This window comes from Vicugna pacos, chromosome 3 (assembly GCF_048564905.1).
Source record: "Vicugna pacos chromosome 3, VicPac4, whole genome shotgun sequence".
NCBI lineage: Eukaryota > Metazoa > Chordata > Mammalia > Artiodactyla > Camelidae > Vicugna > Vicugna pacos.
In genome coordinates, this window is record NC_132989.1 from 42,297,596 (window position 1) to 42,318,912 (window position 21,317).

General features: G+C 39.5%; 1 protein-coding gene and 1 long non-coding RNA gene across 4 annotated transcripts in view; one reads left to right on the forward strand and one right to left on the reverse strand.

Moving 5' to 3' along the window:
- The window catches only part of KCNN2 (potassium calcium-activated channel subfamily N member 2), a 364,774-nt gene that overhangs the window by 209,706 nt on the left and 133,751 nt on the right, over window positions 1-21,317 (reverse strand). The gene's annotated exons all lie outside the window — the stretch shown is intronic.
- Window positions 4,494-9,740, forward strand: LOC140689532 (uncharacterized). 2 transcript variants are annotated; one of them, XR_012064576.1, is made up of 3 exons: window positions 4,494-4,594; window positions 7,945-8,014; window positions 9,293-9,740. It is a non-coding gene; the product is annotated as an uncharacterized lncRNA (long non-coding RNA). The 2 variants fall into 2 exon arrangements; XR_012064577.1 differs by having other exon boundaries at window positions 9,296-9,740.

Below are 21,317 nucleotides of genomic sequence, written 5' to 3' on the forward strand. Positions count from 1 at the left end.
TGCCTTAGCAAGTGCTTGGTTCCTCAAAAGTTCTCTACAAGCCCTAGTTAAAATCGCTTAGTCCCACCTTCTTTCTGTACAATGAAACTTAAAATCAAATGGTGGATACAGTAAGGTAAATTCTCATTAAAGAACTCACAGGTTGAGTTAGGTTTTCAAGCAATAGGTAGAATTCATCTGACACACTTATGTCCCTGAAGGTACTTGTCCTTTTCATCATTAGCAGGGCAGCACGCTTCCTGGGACTAGAAGCCCAGGGGATATGATCTACAGAGCAAGCAGGCAGATGGGGTCCCCTGGGTGGAATGCTGCTGTTTATGGGGCCATTGGTGCAGGACTCATGAATGGTGGTGCTACCAGCAACATGTCAGCTTAGCTCCCAACTCCAGGCCAACAGTGCCCTTTACACTTTCCTATGAGGCCAACTCTTTGTAGCTTATAGCTCTTAAAATCTTTACTGTTCAAAATAATCATCTAGAGTATTTTTTCTAGGTTTGTCAGGAGGACTGCGACCATGGTGGGCACCAATACATTGACATCAGGAGAGGAGCTTTCCCTGTGCTGCCAACAGGGAAGAAATGATCCCTATTTTCTTTCAACCGCAACATCTTTTCTTGGGGAAAGGATGAATTGTCTCCAACTATAAAGGCAGAGTCAATCATTAAGGCATATTTAGGTGCGAGCTTAAAATAATCACCTAATTGGATGTTTTCTAGTTCACAAGTCAGGTTCATTAAAAAGCAACAAAAATTACTGCTGTCATTCAACAGTTCACAGTTTCTGACCAAAGCACCACAACTTTTAAATTTGTTGCATGAGATTTTGCTTTATATAAAGAGATCAGTTGATTTCTACAATTTACCTCATGCATTATACGTGTACAAACCAAGTGCTATGGAAAAAGAAGCTCAGAAGTACTGGGATTACAGATCATGAAAGGTGATAATAAAAAGCACATATTACTACACAGAAGAAATCACCGAATGAGTCCTGTTAATGATGTCTCAAGTGAGAAGAAAATGTAGAGTTACAGAAAGGACGAAAAGAATGGGAAACTTCAAGCTTTGGGGGGAAAGATGAACTGTTTCCAACTACAAAGGTAGAGTCGGTCATTAGGCATATTGAGCTGGGAGCTTAAACTAATCACCCAATTGTAAGAATGTTTTCTGTCTGTAACTCAGGTTCATAGACAATGTCTCATTAAACTACACTGCACAGCTATGGGGTAGGCAAGGTTTTCATCACGTGCCTGAGAGAGTAGACGCTCAGAGAGCCTTGCTTGGCTTTGGGTCAAGCTCAGGATGAATGAGAGGATTTAATGAAGCTTCCTGCACGGAGATCATGTACCGAGTGCACCATTTACACAACAGCCCTTTTGCTAAGAAGACTCTCCCTAACGTTTTCAACTCCTCTGCAAGAGGGAGGGATAAATGCACAGTCTGTAAAGTGCTGTTCAAGCTGGCCATTCTATTATTTGATTACTTAATATTTTAGCAAATAGAATCACTTTTCAGAAAAGAGAGGGTTTCCCATGTGAGATAAAACTTAAAAGCTGAATATTTTGTATTTTATACACAAAGTTTTTTTTTAATTTTCTTCAACTTAAACTAAAAACATAATAAAAACAGTTCACCCATCTCTCCCACTTGCCTCCACCTCCTACAACCATCAATCTGTTCTGCATCTATGAGCTTTGTTTGTTTGTTGTTAGATTCTACATATAAGAGAGATCACACAGTATTTATCTTTCTGTCTGACTTAGCATAATGCCCTCGAGGTCCATCCACGGTGTCACAAATGGCAAGGTTTCATTCTTTTTTTATAGCTGAATAATATTCCAGTATGTGTATACCACAATTTCTTTATACATCCATCAATGTACACTTATGTTGTTTCCATATCTTGGTTATTGTAAATAATGTTGCAATCAACAGGGAGGTGCAGGTATCTTTTCAAATCACTGTTTTCTTCTTCTTTGGATAAATACCTAGAAGAGGAATTGCTGGATTGTACGGTGGTTTTACTTTTAATTTTTTGAGGAAACTCCATACTGTTTTCTATAATGGTTGCACAAAACTAACATTCCCACTGACAATATACAAGGGTTTCCTTTTCTCCACATCCTTGTCAACACTTGCTATTTCTTGTCTTTTTAACAATAGTCATTCTAACACATGTGAGGTATTATCTTGTGGTTTTGATTTACATTTGCCTGATGATCAATGAAGTCGAACATCTTTTTATGTACCTGTTGGCTAACTGTATGTCTTCTTTGGAAAAATGTCTCTTTAGATCTAATCATGTTTTAATTGGATTGTAAGAACCAGAAATAGTTAGAATTGTCTTCTCAGGACAGGGTAAGGCCTGGTTTTAGACTGCACTGGCCGCCAAGGCACAGCTAGGTTGGAAAGGGGTCAAAAGGAGAACTCATTTGAAAAGGGCAACCCAATGCATAGGTTTACCACAGGGTGAAGGAGAGACAGTTCTTTGTCATATGTGAATACGTCTAGTTGTCTAGTACAAGTTACGTGTTTTTAAATAAGCAAGAAAATAAGTAACAGCCTTCTTAGTCCCAATTCCATGAGGTGTAGAAGTTGGTCTCTTTTTCGATAAGACCACTGGCCTGACTTCAGGTACTTTCTTTGGACACTGATTTTCTCTCAGGCAAGATGTGGGCCTGCACATAACCTCTCCTACACTCACGTCAAACCCACCTGCACATTGTTTATCCTCAATCCAAGCTTTTTTTTCTTTTTCGTCTTTCTAACAACATGCTTGCCCAAAGCCAGCCTAGATTAAAAAGAAAAATGAAAAGCGAGGGGTAGGATGAGTTAGAAAGGACAGGCTAGTGGCCACGTCTGGACCCAATGTCAAAAGAAATTTGAACACCATCTTCTCTTTCCATTTATACTTTTATTATTTTTATTATGTCTTTTTAAGACTCTTTTTGAAAGTATTTTCTTTAAACTCCAGGATGGAGAATAAATTTATAGAATCACAACATTTTAGTATTATTGGGAGACTTGGAGGGTAGGTAGGCCAATCTCTATTTATAAAGGAGAGGACTGAGCCCAGAAAGGTCAAATTATTTTTTTCAAGGTCAAGAGCTGGTGGGTAGATATGCTGCAAATAGGGTCCACTCATTCTTTCCATTACAATCAGCTTCCTGCCTATCAAAGTTTCCATTAAGGATGACCTTGATGATATATACATATATGTATTTTTAAAAATATAAGTTTCAGTCAGTACTTTAAGCACTTCTCCAGCTTTACCAAATTTAATTTTACACCAGCCCTATGAAGAAGTCACTACTATTTCTGCAATTATACAGGTAAGGAAGTTGCAGCACAGTGAACTGCATTTCCCAAGATCTTTCAGCTAGCCACTATCAGAGCCGGGGTTCACGCTGAGGCAGTCTGGCTCAGAAGCCCATGTTCTTACCCACTCTGCTAAATTGACTCTCTTAAAGAAATTGTTGGGAGGGCTTATATAAACTTGGGAGGTCATAGAACATTTTGGTATTTTAACTGCAACTTGCTTTAATGAACTGAAAACATTAATTTGCTAAGTGGCTGGTCTTTAGATATAATCCTCCCCTTCTACAGCATGAGGCTACTGAAAATGTGTACTTTTGCAGGATCAACTATGAAGAAAACCAGTTGAACCATTAACAGAAGGAGGCTGCTCTCTTGAACAGACAAGTTTAAGAAATGGTGCAATGAGAAAAGGCTGGTTCAGGAAAACTGAATGAGCAGAGAAACAAAGTCAAATTGGAAAGGAGCGATGGGCATTAGCAAGTTGCTGACATCAGGAAATTATAAATTTAGACACGAATCTCCTTAAGGTTGGGAAACATTGCAGAAGCCCGACACTGAGATTTCCTGTAGCCATATCACTGCGAGGACTTAAACGTACAGCAAAGTGGTAGAGAGCGCTGTGCTTGTTTTTAACCGGCCTCCCCTAGTCTTCCTAGGCAAGGTGTCCACATGTGCAGCTCACAGTGACCAAGCAGAGCAATGAGCATCATGTGCCCAGTTCCCGTGGGCCCTCTCTGGACCAGCAGCTGCCCAGCTCAGCCATGCCTGTGGACCACGGGTCGCTGGGTGATGTGAGAGAGCTGGGCACAACCTCTGAAGTAACCTAGGTCAATCTGCCGTTCACCATGGTGGGCCTCCTTAATAAATGTAGACAGCTGCTGAGAATGCACGGATGGACTTATCTGCCTGCTCCCCCCACAACCTCATGAGGAGTAATAAATAGCAGTGGAAATAATCCTCAGAGAAAACCCCACCGCGAGTGTAAACATTTCTTAGGAAGCAGGTGCAAACACATTACACATGCTGCTCCGGTAAGCTCAGCGAGGTCGGTTCTCTGCCTTTTGGGCACTCTGATTAGTACTCTCTATCAGAAAGCTTCACTGTGATGTCAGCACGTAATATTGTGATTGTGAAATCAGCCTACCTGGTCCCTGAATCATGTGTCCAGAGCCTGCATTAAGGGACAGTGGACGGCAGGACCAGGACAAACTGAGGGCTACGCCTGGCATGCTGTCGGGCTGCCGGGCTCGCTGGGTGCACTGCTCATGGAAGAACAGGTATTTCAGGTCCGGGCTCTCATCATCAAAGGGCAGAGATGCCTGTATCTTTAGGTGGCATCTTTCTAGCAACCTGAATGTCTTCAACACTACTCACTTCACCAATGAAAAAGTATTTCAATTATGTCTGCTGCTAATCAGTGTATCTTCAGATGTAGAGTTTTAAATCATGACATTGGAATCATTTTTTTAGAGATCTCTGGAGAATGGATCCCTGAATGGGGCACTTCAAATGTTCACCAAACACCTGAGATTGTGTAGTCATTAATTTACAAACTGCATTTATCACACATCTGTACTAAACTATTTACAAATAAATCACAAAGAGCATGACCACACTGGGAAAACCACCAGTGCAGGGGACTGTGGTCACTGTAGACTTAAGCCACATGGCCTTGAAGAAAAACAATCTCCCTCTCTTCCCCCCTCCTTCTGCTCTCCAATCTCATCTGTAAGGTTTACAGCAGATTTGTGGCTTGCCTTACTCCATGCAAACAGTATAAACACAGCAAGGTGGGAGGACTGCCAGTTTTCCATCTGCAAACAAAAGCCACCTGCACCTCCTGGAACACTCAGCTAGAAGAGGAGACTTCAGGATGGAAGAGAAAGGCAAAATGAGACAAAGAAGGGAAAGGGATTCCCCTAAACTCCTCTCAGGAAAAGGAGAGCAAATGGCACCGAGAGAGACCTCTTTTCTCGCATTTATTTATTCATTCTCCAAATATTTATCCACATTCTACTATGTTCCAGGCACTGTGTTGAGCACTAGATAAGATATTCAAGATTTTTGCTTTTAAAGGTCTTACACTACAATGAAGAAAGATATTCCACACCTGCACTTACAAATTTATACACACACAAATAATTATACTTAGGAGTAGCATGATTTCATTTAAGACCTGATTGACAAGAAGGGGTGAAACATGAAAAGATCTGGAAGAAGAACAATACAGACAAAGGAAGGGAGTAAAGCCAAGAAGGCTGACTTGTAGGGTAATTTCAGTATCAGGGCAGAGTGTAGTTGATTTATTTATACTCTAATCTTTAAAAAAAGGAAAAGAAAAAATAGCTGAGTGAGATATTTAAGCAATAAGCAGGTACTTTTCGCTCTACATCAGGTCTTTCAAGACGCAATTCAAAAGTCACTTCCTTTTGCAGCGAATGGATGGACCTAGAGATTATCCTACTAAGTGAAGTCAGACAGACTAAGACAAATGTTATATGTTACTAATATGTGGAATCTAAAAAAATGACACAAATGAACTTATTTACAAATCACAGACTCACAGACATAGAAAACAAACATGATTATCGGGGGAAAGTGGGTGGGAAGGGATAAATTGGGAGTTCGAGATTTGCCAATACTAACTACTATGTAAAAAATAGATAAACAACAAGGTCTTACTATATAGCACAGGGAAGTACATTCAGTATCTTATAAAAAATCTTTCATAGAAAAAATCTGAAAAAGAAAATATTTATGTATAACTGAATCACTTTGCTGTACACCTGAAATGAACACAACATATTAAATCAACTATACTTCAATTAAAAAATTTTCAAGAAAATAAAAGATTAGGGCAGAGTCATAAGCAAAGACTGCATTTTGGATCAGGGAAAGGCTTTAGGATTTAATGCCAAACATGAAGTGAAGTTGTTAGCAGGGGACTGATTTGTTCTGATTTACTTTTCAGAAGGTCACTACAGCTGCTGTGTGGAGAATGGATTATTGAGGGACTAGAATGGAAAAAGGGAGATCACTAGGAGCTCCTGCAGTTTAGACAAAAGGGGTGGTATCTCAGAGCAGGAGGATGGGAGTAGGGAGAGAGTAAAGGGAGGGGTTTAGGATAACTTTTGAGGCAGAACTGGAAAGACTTGCTGACGAACTGGGTGTGGGTGAAGGGGAAAGAGGAAACAAGGATGTTAAGTCTAGATTCTTTCTTTTTCTTCTAAAACTTGTAACAACGTTTGAATCACAGAGTTGGAGGCCAACCTAAATACCAGTTTTACTACCTGCTCCGTCTCTTCTATGCATCCCCATGGCCTCTGAATGCTTCGATTTATGCCTCCATCATCCTTGACTGTTAATAGAACTCCAAACCACCTCTGAGCCCAGCCTTCTGCAACAAGTCTCCTCCCACTGCAGCCATCTTTCCAGAATGAAAATCTGATCATTGTACAATGGCTCCTCTCTGCTGCAAGATAAAATCCAAATTCCTTCTGGAAGCATTAAAAGACCTCTCCTGATCTGGTGCCTACTGGCTCCTCCCTACCTCTCACTCTCTCATCTCTCATCTGTTTCTCTCTGATCTCCGCATGCTCTTTACAATTCTCAGAACATACATGCCCTCTTTATATTGCTGTCTTACTTAAGAAAGCCTTCTTGGATACCTAATCCAGCAGGAAAATGCCTCATTTTCTTTCAACAGTTACCCTAAACCCCATCTCTTTCAGTGAAACTTGAGTTGGCATCGCACTTTGTGTATAGATCTAATACCACATCGCATTGTACTTGTGAGGTCTTTTTCACATCTTCCTCCTCTCTGGACTGTAAACTGCTGGAGGAAAGGCAAGGGCAGGCACTGATGTTTCCCTCTTTGTATAACCACGTGCCTTTCACAGTGACTGATAAATACCAAATGATCAATACATAGCAACTGAACAATTAAATGAAATCCTGTATATTATTTCCATCCATTATAGCCTCTGCATAATCTTTACTGACTGTGAACTCAATATACTCATTCCATTCCTAGGGCCTCCTCACTTTTTAAAAATTTTTTTTCACGTATTTATTAAATGCCAGTGTTGAGTCAACAAACTAGACAGGCTCTTCACTTTCATCATATCATATTCTAATGTGGAGAGGGTACAGAGTGACAACAAAGAAGCAAGGAAATTAAGTGTCGTAAATCCTACAAAAATCACACACATTGCATTGATAAAGACAACAGAGGTACTTAAATTGAGTGATCAGGAGTGCCACTTTGAGGAAGTGACATTAAAATTGACATTTCATGTCTATGTGAGTCTGTTTCTGTTTTGTAAATAGGTTCATTTATGTCTAAACTGGGGGTTCAAGATTTGCAGATACTACTGTATATAAAATAGATAAACAACAAGTTCATACTGTATAGCACAGGGAAATATATTCAATATCTTATAGTAACTTATAATAAAAATGAAAAAGGATATGAAAAGGAATATATGTATGTATCATATGACTGAAACATTATGTTGTACACCAGAAATTGACACATTATAAACTTGACTGTAGTTCAACTAAAAAACTAAATAACTCTTAAGTTAAAAAAAAAACCTTGACATTTGAATAATTTTTCTTAAAAAAGGACCCATTCTGGAGAAAATTGGGGCAGGAGGATTCCAGACAGAAGAGGCAGCTACATGAAGGGCTCTCAGGTAGGAATGTGCTACCAGCGCATCCAGGAACAGCGTGCTTTGTGGTTAGAGAACTGTAAGCCATGGAGAGAGTGGCAGAGGCGGGGTCAGAAGAATGGGCAGGAGCCGGATCTCGGAAAGTGCTAAAGGCAGAGGATGGAGCTGGGACTCTAACTAACCACAATGGAATGCAACTGGAAAACCAGAAGTAATCAGGGTAGTGGAATGACCTGAACTACACTTAAAAAGGGTACTTTGGCTATTGAAAAGAGACTGGATTATGGGGAAAGTAAAGAGTAATAGCAAAGCAGGTAGAAGTGAATGAATGTCGTTATCTTTTGGAGGTCGGGCCAGTATTAACAGAGATGGGGAAGCCCTTCATGTACTTGAGTCAGTTTACTGCCAAGACAAATATCCAGCTCTTATTTGTGCGTACACTGTGATTGCCTCCTGGCCCCGACTGCCTTCCTGAACTGACATTCCTAAACCAGACACAATTCAGGGAGTGTCGAAGTTAACGCGGACTGCTCCCTCCCTTGGCCTAGACAAAGTTCTGTTCTGCAACCACAGCCACAGGAGCCTTTCTGGAAGCCACAGGACCCTATGAAGATCTACTGAATTCTCAGTCAACGCAGAGGCCATCCTGTACTTATGTCCTGGATTTACTGAAGCTATGAGCAAGACTTCACTTTTACTATAATGAATTCTTCTTATTAAATTAACCCCATCCTTCAGGAGCCCTCTCTGCTTCCTCAACTTGTCTTTACTCCCCTGTGCAGCCACCCCAGAGCTTCTGTGTTTAAATTAACCACTGAATTCATTAAACAGCAGTAGGCCCAGAAGGGTCCGCAGTAGTTTAATCTAGATCTAGATATTCTTTAGAAAGAAAAAGAGACTACTTAGGTTTTAAATTTTAAAAAAGAATTTACTTTGATCATGCCATTGGTGATTGGTGAATTAAAGCACTTTTGTATTTTACAAGCCATCTGAACATCAAAGGCCCCTCTTTCAGTGGGGGAGTTAAACTGAGGAAACAATGGGTGTGCTACTGTGAGACTTAAGTAGTCTGGGGAGCTAGAGTTGGGGGCGGGGGGAGAGGTTGGAATTTGCTAAAGATACTTCCCAATTCTGACCATTTAGCTTTGGGTTTTAATGAATGCAGATATCCAGGGAAATGATTCTCATAATTCTAACATAGGTCTAGGACGGATGTCAGAGAGAAATGTATCAGACCTTCTAATCACTGTTGGGGACCTTTAGCAGTCCCCCTATTACCTGGATTTTCTGTCTCCTTTCTAGCAGCTGTCTATAGAGGATGGAGATCTTTAAACACCACACTCTGTGGGGCTTCTCCAGTTGTCGTTCCAGCCCATTCCTTTCCACTCTGCAGCACCTTCCAACACCAGTGCCCCCAACAAATAAAAAGGACAAGGCACACTTGAAGCAAATGGTTTCTCTATTTTACAGCTCTTATTTGGCAAGCTATGCTCTGGAAACAAACTGCTTTTTAAAATGTGGAACACATCAATGAATTCTTACTGATTTGCCAGAATGAGTAAATCCAATTTTATAAATTCATCAGATTATTTCAGATGTACTTTCGGTAAAGTCAAGCCTATCGATAATCTCTGGGTAGTAAAATCAGAACATACGGCATAAATTATGCACAGATTTTCTAGAGTAAACTGAAAACACTGTCAATCATTTTTTTTTCTCCCAAGTAAATAAACATTTCATTTAAACAGTTTTTTCTTTGTCTTTTGTTTTTAAGTTACAGGTTCAGGAGATTAAGGGACATGGGGATGAACACTGGCAGTAGAGGGCAGAGAATGACTTTTTAAGGCATGGATATGAAAAAGCAAAGGCTGAATCAAAGTGCTATATTAAAATTCAGATAAACACACTAGCCCCTCAAAGAACCTAATACCTACTATGATTACTTATTTTTTTCTGAAGTATTAACTATGATAACTTCTTTGTAAGCCCCGCCCTACAGATAGTCGGGTCTGCTTCAGCTTAGCCACTTTGATTTATCAAAGAGATTTTTGAGGACGATCTTTCTGTAGAAACCAGATGTGGGGTGCATTTGAGATGTCTGCCTAAATATCAGTTTTAAAGAAATGAAAACTATTTGTCATTTCAGAGATGCTGATCTCTCCTCTCCACGATCTCAGGATCAGTAAAATAAATGTTTCTAATCTACACATATACAGGATTCAGGCACTGCATTTTCAAAGATTCTTTTCCCTTCATGTAGAAAAATTTAAAAATCTTTTATAATACATTTGTTTCTTTCAAAAACAAATACAAACGCTGGGTATATTTTTTATATTTCCTATCCTTTCATACTGCTTTTCAGTGAGACAGACTTTCTTCTAAATAGTCCATAGCAAAACACTACAAGATATTTTCAGGGCTTCATTTTTTCCAGAAATACTTTCATTAGATAAAAATGGGTTTTTATCAATGAATCTCAGGATTAAAGTCTACAGGCTTTACAATTAAGTAAAAACTCGGCATGCTGTCTAGTTTCTCTTACTGAGCCTGCTTCAGAGACCACGTCGATGAAGTACACGCCCGTGCCTGTTTACCAAGTAAAGGTCCCTAATGCGGAGTGCCAAGACTAACAGATTAATTGCATAATAAGGACTCAATAAAGATTTAATAGGCATCCAACAATCTAATAAAACCATGAAAGCCTTTCTGAAAAATCATTATAAAAGATTCATAACCTGTTAAAAAAAAAAGGCTCATGGTGCAAAGAGGGTAGAGATGAAACAGCTCTGATGAGAAGAGACGAGTAAAAATAAAGATCTCGTCTTTCTCTTAAAGTATCATGGATAAATTCTTTCCCACAACTAAGAAAAACTGCATTGTCAGGGCTTATTTCTGTGAGCTGTATGTGAGCAGTCTAGATCAAAGATCTTCCATTTACCTGTGGCACGTCTTTGCTTCTGCCCCGCCCAGGTAGGAAGCTAGTTCCAATCTCACTGAGAGCTTCTCCAAGTGCTCTGCTCCTCACACCGGACACACATTCCCATAAGGCAGCCTCGTCTCACTTCTGATTATGAATTCCAGACATTCCTTCTTTGGGGGTGAATGCACTAGGAAGAATATCTAGGTCCGCTGCCCAGCATCCCAGATGGAATGGAAGGTAGTCACTGAGGTTTGGCTAAGGAAGTAAATAAAATGAAAAAAACCTCTGCCTTACTCTTATGAGAAAAACTGAAAAGACCATATTGCCCACTGGAGATACACAGAAAGGCTATTCAAGAAGTGCTACTCCTCAAAGAGAAGCAGAGCTCTTTGGGATGAAAGTAGTTTTTAACAAGCCAGGGGAAAGAGTCTGCTTATCAAAGACATGCACGTGACAGACAGCAAAGCTGCTTGTTGAAGTGGTGAGGTGGGTAGGGGGGTGTCAGCAAGACAGACAGCCCTGACTGCTCACTTTTTGCTCAGTCCTAGGCTCCTCTTTGTGGCCATGCACACAGGTCATCACATCATCCCATCAGTAATTCACTACTTCTCTTTATCTCCCCACCCTATCCCTCCCTCCCTTCATCCTTCATTCTCTCTTTCACACACACACACACACACACACACACACACACACACACACAATGAAATAACACCAAACTTTTACAAAATGAGCTTCATCTGGCAATCAAGCCTAATAAAAATAGAGAAGAATAAAATTAGGAGGCATTTCCTAGGAAACTTAACTTCCATAAAAGACTAATTCTTATTTTTTAGTTCTGTTCTTCTGTTGGTTACACAGGAGATAAATCCTCAAATGGTATAAAACAAAAGTCCTCATTGCCATTGTGGGGTCCATCGTGTATAGTAACACTGATTATTTTTAAAGAAAACCAGAAAGGTATATACCCACGCAAATATGGAGCCCCCATTCCAGTATCTGGAACCTGGTAGGGACTCCCTCTCCCGATGAAGGTCCCTCACTGCTGTGAGAAGATGCAGGAATAAAGGTTCCATCATCCCAAGGTTCTGTCTCATCTGAGGGGGTCCCTGTATATTGATTTCCCTCCATTCTATTACTATATTTTTCTTGTCTTGATTTTCATTGCATTTGTGTTATAACCCAATTCAGAGTATAAAGAAATAAATGTTAATAGAAAATATATTTAAAGTATGATAAGAAACAGAAAAATTGTATAAAGTACAAATAAGGATTTTATTATATTAATCTATTTCTCCTGATAAATTTAAGAAAACAAATGCAGAGTCAAGAAGAAGTAAAGGAATCTATTTTCTTAGGAAAAACCCCCAAATAACCAATAAATGCAATATAATTTTTTGTGAGAAGATGCAAAATATCACAGCATCAGGTAGAATGCACATGGTCCCCTCTCTAGTGCACAGTTATTTTTAATTAAGCATTTTTTGAATGTTATCAAGCCCTAATGAAGTAATTTGTTCTATTAAACAGAAGCATAGAAACAAAGAAGAAGAAGAACAGTAATAATGACTATGTTTTATTTACTGTTGCTTTGTGCCAGGCACTGCAGTGTATCTATATATTTTAATTATCTCAAATTTATTTTTACCATATATTTTCTTGAATCCTGAAAACGACTTTGCAAGGTAGGCATTAACAGCCTCATTTTACAAATATGTAAACTGAGACTCAGAAGTTAAGCAATTTGTTCAAACTGATACATCTAACAAATGTCATCGAAAGATTCAAGTCAAGATCGCTCTGTGTTTGTAAGGCTTTGAGCCTTCCATTAAGCCCAGGTGACTCCCCATGAGGCTAGATCAGGGTTACAAAGTCAAGTGTTTAGGAAGGCAAAGCAGGCAACAAACATGGGAGAAGCAGGCTGGATGTAACGACAACCAGCACCACTGTTCAGCACTGAAGACAGGCCTCCAGGGCTCTTGCCCCATGTTTACAAGGAGTCAGCTGATGGTGACGAGGATGCAGTGCAGAACTGGCACTATAGGAACTTTCAATTATTCAGAGAATTTAGAACTCTATGTATTTTTGTGTGAAATCACTCTATTTTTAAACATCAGTGCTAACGTGGCTTGCTGATCAAATCACATCAGCATTCTAAGCACCATTCTAGCCACCACTGGCCCAGATAGGTCCTTAAAGCCAGAGTTAGCCTGCTCATTTCTTGTGGTCAGGGAATCATAATCTACTCAGCACTGTGGATGGGCAATGAACAGTCTCTGGACAGCTGGAGAGAAGTATTCAGCTTTTCCGTCAGTACCAGGTTAAGATCAGGCGGCAGCAGCAACTCGGTCACACCAGCATGTCTCTAAGTGTGGCCCCCAACAGACCTATGGCCTGGCTCACTCTGCATTCGGCTTGTGCATTTCACAGACTTTTGCCTGCTTTCCTTCAGGGGCCATAGACTTCATTATATCATTCATAGGCTCCAATCACCAGCCGTCTCCTGGATGCCATTTCCATCAGACTTACTAAGATACGCCCTGTGCACTCTACTTTTTCATATTATCAGCTGACATTTCCATCTAAGTCCTGGAAATGTCTCTAATTTTGTTCTGACACATCAAAGCAGATATAGCTGGCTTTCATTTCCAAACCTCTGGGTCTCAGAGAACCTTTGAAAATGAGCTCAACACTAAGTGAACTCTCTCTCTGCTCCTCAATACAAGAGACACTTCCAATTCCCCAGAGACCCTATATGGGTGGGCTTAGACACCCAACAAGACTCCAGTAAGGATGAAGTAGCTTTGGCAAGTTCTCCAATTCCAAATCTAAGATAACAGAGAACCATACTGACTTTGGGAGAGGCATCGGTTAAAACAAGTGGAACTTGTTTATAGTATCATCTTCCTTTGATTGAAGGTCCACTCCAAATGCTCACACTAGACTTATTATTTCCAGTCTCTTTACAAGACTAAAGAAAGAAAATGAAGATACTGATTTAAAGTGCCCTTAAAAGATTTCTCCCAATTTTCCTAGACTGTCATCAGGCTCATCCTAGAAATGTATACCCTTAACTTTCTTTATACAGCACAATGAAAGCCACAAGGAAGCAGGGAATCCAGACAAGTCTACTTGAGTGCTAAGAAAAGCTCACATAAGGAGAACACTGCGTGTATCCTAAGTCACTAAGATACGGAGCCACTTCTCTGACCCTGAACATCGGGTAGTGAATTTTAGCATTCTTATCTACAATTTTCTCTTCAGAGTCAGATCCATTACATTTTTGCAGAGAACCAGCTCTGCATATTTTTTGCTGAAAAAGAAAAGAAAATGCCCCCTATTCATTTTTGGAGGGAAAGCTAGGAAATGTTTTAAAAATCCTGAACTGTTTAGGTTTTTATTCATTAATTCTAACTCCAACTTATGTCTATTTTAATAGCTGGATTTACTTCTGTAAATTTGAATCCATTATAATATTGTCAGAGAAATCTCTTTCGGAAATCCAAAGAGAACTTTAAGGATATCATGTTTGTGTCCTCCGTGAATGTGGTCCATAGCACCTCGAGCTCCAGACTTGAAAAAAAAAATCTAGGTTTCACTGTCTAGGAATCATCAGCAGGAATTACATAATTCCTTGCTCTTTTGATTGTCTACACTTTCCTCGTGCTTTATTTTATGCAACGACTTTGTCTCTATCGCCTTTTGCTCCTAACAATTTCTACCCAACTTAGGTCTGAAAGGGATAAAATGGAAACTCTCTCTGGGGGTGACCAGGATCGTCCAGGTTTTTACCTGCTTTCCTGGCATAATTATCAGCAGCACTCCTTTCACTGAAATGCTCCAGTTCAAATGACTCATTTAAATGGTCACTACATGCTGGGACTCTTTTCAGAGTACTCTCTGTATCTTATGGGTTCATGAGAGCAACTTAAGTGTATTTGTTAATAATATATTCATTATCATGGAAGTGAGCCAGTAAAATTATTTGGATATGTTTTCTTTAGGTAACATACAGTTTATCTCACCATGATCAGAAATCAACATGGTAAACAGTTGCTTGAGTTTCATTTCAAGGATGATGTTTTCTTCTCTGTAAATTAATTTGATCTCATTCTCTATTTGGTAACTGAGGTTACAAAACCTTGTACATTTTTTTTTTTTTGGTTTAGCTGCTAGGAAATAAAGCCTAACTTATTCCATAAGCAATGCAATTTTTAGTAAGGGGCCTAAAAACGTCTATCCCCTCTGCTCCTTTCAGACAGACTCTGAGCTCTTTGATCCCTAAGTGCCTCACCTTTTATTATCATTCACTTCACATATTCTTTTGGAAATCAGTCAAGTATCCATTTCACTTTAAGTGCAATATTCCAAAAATAACTAAGCCTCACGTTAGCCTTGCTAGTTTTAAGCAAATTAAATTAAGAGGTACTAGAAATACCATTTCATGGTCGAATTACCTTTGGTCAACATTCTACTGAGGATGGTGAGGAGTTTTCTTAATATCATTATGAGGATAACACCCACTCTCAAGCTGAAATCATGTGTATCTGAACTACCTTTATCTTCTAATATTCATTTTCCCTTTCCTGTCCATGTAAGAATCTGGACAAAACAAGGAACATTACTATACAATAAGGTCTAGGACCAAACTGAACAATAAACAAAGCATGGTGAACCCTTCAAAGTAGTAATCCAACTGGTGAAGAGCCTAGAGTCCTACCCTAAACCAAGATGGAAGGCCAAAAGGAAGGAAAAGTCTAGAGTCTCAAATGGAAAACATAAAGACAATTAATAACGAATTCTAAAAATAAGCATCCTGAGAGAGGCACACGGAAGATATCCAGCTAAACTTAGAAGAGCTAAATATTATCAAACCCAGTGACTCACCTGGAACATAATCCTTCCCCTGAGAAATTTCAACTGAATCAACTCTGGCCACCCTTCTTAGTGCTTGTTATGTGTCAGACATTGCTGTTAGCAATTTCCATGGATTAAATCACTTACGTATTTCACTAAATCGAAGCTACTGTTGATTACAAAAGTCATCATCATGCTGTGTACCACAAAGAAAGAAAAAAACAATGCCACAGATTATGACACACCACTGATTGGACAGTGTACTCTGATTTCAGAGATGGTAAAATACTTTTTAAATATGCTTTTAAAATTTTTAAATTAGATATATGATCATTCTTACAACAATATTATGGACAGAGGTGTTATTTACTGTGACTTAGACATGAGGAAACGGAATCACTGTCACCTGCCCAAGGTTAAGTATCTGGTGAGTGGAAAAGTTAGTATTAAAACCTAGGTAGTCTGGCTCCAGACATTATGCTCTTAACTATCATGCTATGGATCCATCTGCATTTCAGTTTCCAAGACAGTGGTATCAACACCTTCAAAACCAGCCCATCATATTTTTGGATAACTCTTAGGGTTGGAATAATTTTTACTGAGCTGAATAATAACAATAGCAGCATCAATAGCTACCACTTATATGCCAGGTGGGATGCCAAGCGCCTTACAGAATTCTAGAAGTAGTCCCTAAATGCTGGCCAAGCCACCCACGCTGAGCCAAAGACAGTGGAGTTTCACCCATCCCCTGTTAAAAATAGTCTGCAGGGCCCTTACCATGAGCTTCAGATTCTGCAGGTCTACGGTGAGGGCGGGGAGTGCTAGAAGTCAGATATTTTTCAAGGGACTTATAAAAAAAGTATCATTATATCATTTCAACACTCTACAAAGTAGGTATCATTGCACCAACTCTATGGGCACATCTCCCCACCGGATCAGTCTCCTGACTCAACTGGATTTATAAAACACTGGTCATGTTTTATAAAACATGCAAATTAGCACTGTATAGCCAGTAGATAACTTACAGTTGCTTCAAACCTAATTGAGAAAAAGGTCACTCTTTAAGGCTCTGGACCTCATCCTTTTACTGCCATGGGGGTAGAGGTGAGGGTGGGGATGGGGGAGGAGAGGGTGGTCCTTTGGCAGCCCCGCAACTGTGTTCACAGTAATGGTGAACTGCCCCACGACGGAGTTGGATCTGAAAAAGTTGAGAACATGACCCCTCAGAACATGCCCCTCTGGCATACTGCTCATCCTGAGCTGAAAGCACTTGAGAAAAAGCAGATGCAGAAAGAACTCTCTAACCTACCTCTTTCTACCGCAAAGCAAGTCATGAAATTTCCCATGAGAAAGGTACCTTCCCTGTACCAGGAAGAAAAGCATTTCTTGTCACCAGAGACTGGAAGTCAAAAGCAAGATGCACCTGTACAAACAAATCTACTAAAATGAGCCTTATCTTCTATTAGTTTCCCCCAGATGTTTCCTAATTACTGTCCCACAATTTACTGCCCCAGCCCAAGTTCCTCTGTCTTGTCACATCTCCACAATTTATCATTCTTTGTATATAAATGTATTTAAGTTTATTGGCCTAACAGCTTCCTCAGGTCTTCATTTGCCTCTGAAGATACCCGTGTACAAGTACAAATCTGAAATAAAATTTGCATGTTTTTCTCCTGTTAATTTGTCTTGTATCAGTTTAATTCTTAGGCCCAACTGCAGAACCTAAGAGGGTAGAAGGAAGTTTTTCCTCCTCTTCAGGATCAAAGCTTAGCCTGGGAGTTAGACAGAAAGGAGGGTGAGGTGGTGGCAATACTAAAGTACGTTGCCATAGAGAATTTGCCTGAGTGCATGTTTGTGTTGGAATTTTCCACTCCTCAGATGAGTAACTGCCGCTAGGTAATAATGCAATCTCTCCATTCCAAGCCTTCCTGGGAATGGCGCGCCCAAAAACTCTGAAGAAAGCCACGCTGGCTTCTGGCACCAGCATCTTGTTCTCTTTTGAATCCTGGCATATTGAACCTTACACAGGAGTCTCCTGCTTAACTCATCCATCACCATCCCAGAAGATGCAGTTGGCCTCATCTATCTACCTCTCCGTGACTCCCAGCCCCTGCTGCCTTAGGAGGAAGGGACAGAGCCCTGCACACTACTTCTGGCCACCTTAGTATAACACAGCAGCTATCCAAACTAGCCAGTGCCTGTTCTTGGTCGAGGGGAAGAACTCATCTGGGATAGAAGTTTATAAAGGTATGCACTGGTACAGAAGGTTTAAGGAATGCAGTTTGGAGCCACGGAAAGCTTCCTAGAGCTGTACAAGCTCTCTTTTAGGTGGTTAAGTGGTAAGTGAGGTAACACAGACAAAGAGAAGCACCTGCCTCCCTCTTCTGCCCCTCAGACAATGGCAACATTCTACTCAATCTTCCTGGTCCAGTTCATAAGGCTAAAGTGCCATTATGGTGAGTGTCCACGGTAACAGACACTGAAGCAACTGTTGCACACAGAGCCTGTAAGATTTCACAGAAAGCTGTCAATATCTGTCCATGTCACAGATGATCAGTACTTCAGAGGCAAACTGTTGGGTGAAAGGTACTTCTTTGTGCTTAATCTTTACCCCTCTGGGCGGTTAATGATTAGAAATATGGCTCTCTAGAGGCAGCTGAGAGGCAATTTCTCAAAATACTTTTCCAGAAAGTGCCCTACACACCCTTGCTACTTTTCTAGGTTTGACTGTTTATTTATGGCTTGGATAGCCACTTGACACTCAACAGGTAACTAAAATTTCTCTTTGGCAGTTGAAAAATCTCATTTAGGAGTCAAAAGACACTTAGAGGCTATCCAAAGACACCCTCTGAGATGCCTCAGGCGTATTCTTTTAAGACCAGACTTTCTGTATGATTCTTAAGCACTTTCAAAGGAAGAAATCAGGAATCGTATTCCTCAGGCCACACCAACAGATATGGAAAATTAGGTCACAATGTAAGAAACTAGTTTTCTCTGGCTCTATCCCCAGCTGCCATTGCAGGATCTTTCTTTTAGATCCACCCTCACAAGAGACCTCCACACATTTATTTTAGGATGTTGCCAAGGATCATCTCACCTGGGCTTACTAAAACATTACCCTCTCCAGTGATGCTTGAGGTCTGCAATTTTCTTCACTGTCTCTCTTTTCCTTTGGCAATGTCTATGCTGGGACAACCTCCAGCTGATCTTTACCAAGAAAGATGCCCTTCCCAGCTTCTTCTGCAGGACAGATATAGACTAATTTGTCTACCTCTCAAGCAGTCATTTCTCTATGGGGCTCCAATGAATCCCAGCAGGCTCCCTACCACAAGTGTCATTCTTTGCTACACCAGATCATTCTCAATTCCAATGTGTTTTATGACCATTACAGTGTAATAATGCAAGCGGTCTTTGCTTTGCATGGTTCAGACATGCGTGAATTTCAGTCACTGTGGTTTAGTTAAATAACACCAGCCTCCTCAACAACATGGCTGAAATTTCAATTACCACCCTATATTAATGGGGAGAAATAAAGTGCACAAAGTAAAAACTCTGATGCTAGCTCTTCAGTCCACAGAGTTCTTTTTCCCAAGCTGTCCTTGATTGGTTACTGTCCGTTATTCAGTTCACAAACACACAGCAAAGCACATAGCTGCACTACCTATTTGTCCCCCAGTGACAAACCCGCATGACACTTTACAAAAATGGTAATCTGCAGAGGGAAACAAATGATCAACAAATATGAAATCACAGCAAACAAAAAGCGACAACTCTGGAAGCGACTTTGGAATAGAAAAAAAATAGGGTTATAGAAGAAATCGCAGATCGTGCGAATGGCAGCAATCGAACATTTAAGAGACTGATACGCAGTCAGAGAAACTTGGTGATGATTTTATAGAAGAAAAAATGAAGATGTTTTAAAAGAAGTGATGTGAGCAAAAAACTTCACATTAAAGGAAGTCTTGGAATGATTCCATGACACTTAAAATACTAGAAGATAATCAATGATGAGAAAGAAGTGTGACAGTTCACCAAGGCAAAGACAAGATGCCCATTTCATATGGTAAGGTGCACGGTGAGAACAAGGTAACAAACATGGTGCAAACTATTTTTAATACGTTTTTTACAAAGAAGTAAGTATTTTTAATTCTCAATGTTTCTAATGTTTTACATTTCAGTGTACTAAATGAATACTAGGTTTTGGTATTTTTTTTCATTTCTCTATGTCTTTGTATCCAACAGTAATATTTTTCTAATGTTTTGATAAAATTTTTAAATGTAATTTTTAAATTTAATTTTATTTTCTAGTTGAATTGTAGTCAGTTTACAATGTTGTGTCAATTTCTCGTGTACAGTATGTTTCAGTCATACATATACATATATTCTTTTTCATTATAGATTACAAGATATTGAATATAGTTCCCTGTCCTATACTTATTGCTAAACTTACTGTTTATCTATTTTACATATAGTAACTAGTATTTGCAAATCTCAAACGTTTGTGGACTTTTTAATGATGGCCATTCTGACTGGTGTGAGGTGATACCTCATTGTAGTTTTGATTCGCATTTCTCTGATAACTAGCCATATTTAGCATTTTTCACATGCCTATTAGCCATTTGTGTGTCTTCATTGGAGAACTGCTTGTTTAGGTCTTCTGCCCATTTTTGGATTGGGCTGTTTTTTGTGTCTGTGTTATTAAGCTGTATGAGCTGTTTATACATTCTGGAAATTAAGCCCTTGTCAGTTGCATTATTTTCAAATATTCTCTTCCATTCCATAGGTTGTCTTTTTGTTTTCTTTATGGTTTCTTTTGTTGTGCAAAAGCTTATAAGTTTAATTAGATTCCATTTGTTTATTTTTGCTTTTATTTCTATGGCCTGGGTAAACTGCCCTAGGAGAACATTGCTGAGATTTATGTCAGAGAATGTTTTGCCTATGTTCTCTTCTGGGAGATTTATGGTGTCCTGTCTTATGTTTAAGTCTTTTAGCCATTTTGAGTTTATTTTTGTGTATGGTGTGAGTTTATTTTTGTGCATGGTTTTCTAACTTCATTGATTTACATGCGGCTGTCCAGAGTTACAGTAATTAAAACAGCATGGTATTGGCACAAGAACAGACATATGGATCAATGGAACAGAACAGAGAGCCTAGAAATAAACCCACACACTTACAGTCAATTAATCTATGACAAAGGAGGCAAGAATGTACAATGGAGTAAAGACAGTCTCTTCAGCAAGTGGTGCTGGGAAATGTGGACAGCTGCATGTAAATCAATGAAGTTAGAACACAATACACAAAAATAAACTCACACCATACACAAAAATCTCAAAATGGCTTAAAGACTTAAACATAAGACAGGACATCATAAATCTATTGAGATGATCATATGGATATTTGTCCTTTCTTTTGCTGATGGGGTGTATCATATTAATTGATTTGTATGTTGAACTATCCTTATGTCCCTGGGATGAGTCCAAGATGATCACAGTGTATGATCTTTTTATGTCTTGTTGGGTTCTGTTTGCTAACATTTTGTTGAGGATTTTT